Consider the following 1246-nt stretch of genomic DNA (forward strand, 5'->3'; position numbering starts at 1 on the left):
GGCAAGAGCCCTGAAGGCGAAGCCAAGAGCCTGCCTTTGCCGTGCTCTGTGGCATGTTGCTGCAGTACATTCTGGACATTTCAGGAAGATTCATTTAACAGTGACACACCCACTTAGACGTAAGGAGTGGCCTGGGTTTCCTACTTGGACATCATGCATGAGCCTCCTGGCGGCTGTGAAGCTGCCATTGTAGTCACAATCTTGTGCTTTATTCATCCATCTGAGGAGGAACCCATGAGCTCACAACAGACCTTCCATTGCTTGGGCACATCAACTGGGATCCAAACAGGAAGTGGCAGCCTCAGGGAGACATCTACAGGAAAGCCCCCCACCCAGCCGTCTGCCATTCCCACCCTGACGTCACATGCCACATGTCCATTCCACACATGTTCATGGAGTGTCAGCTCTGTAAGTGCTGGTATTTCTTGGAGGGACAGAACATGACACATAGCCCCAAGCAGTGCCCAGTGCAGATGCCAGGAGACACTCAGGTGCTTAGTGATGTATAACACAAGTGAAGCCAGAAGACCACCGAACCAAGATGCCCTTTTGGAGGTGGCACTGGGGCTGTGTTTGCCAAAATTTATCGTCAAGCTGTGTCTGAGCCTCAAAGGAGCTCAGACTCCAGGGTGGTGGGGGAAGTGAGAGAGGAAAGAGATAAGCTAACATTTGTGGAGAAGGAAGCCTCTCCTTAGCATGATGACTTAATGACAAGTCGCCCGGAGGGGAGAAAGCTTGGGAAGTGGGTGAGTCGAAGATCCAGGTTTGGGAGGCTGCAACTGGCAGCAAGGACGGCCAGAACATTCCAAGTGGGGAAGCAAAGGGGTAAGTTTTGTTTTTTGACACATTGAGCTGGCAGCGGTGGGAAGTCGTACCCAGGAGACACCTTCAGGGGGCTGGGGTTACCGGGCTGGTGCTGGGAGGCATGGGAAGCTGTGCCCAGGGAGACAGGAAGAGGATTATTCTCTCTGGGGACAGCTGCCACAGAGCCAGCACTCCACGCTCCTGGTTCCTCTGGGCCCTTTCTTTCATGGGCTCTTTTGTAATTTATGGAGCTGTTTTGTGTGGAGAAAAAAAATCTCATAGCAGCAACATTAATAAAAGTTTTTATTCCAGATTTGCTTAAGTAATTCAATGTTAATAGTATCCATTCCTGGAAAAAAATCAAAGGAAAACATGTTAAAGTGTGAGGAGGGCAGGGATGGCTATAACTCCTGGCAGGTCTGCTAGACACAGGTCCACAGTG

The sequence above is a fragment of the Octodon degus genome, unplaced genomic scaffold, assembly GCF_000260255.1.
Source record: "Octodon degus isolate 3935 unplaced genomic scaffold, OctDeg1.0 scaffold00023, whole genome shotgun sequence".
Taxonomy (NCBI): Eukaryota; Metazoa; Chordata; class Mammalia; order Rodentia; family Octodontidae; genus Octodon; species Octodon degus.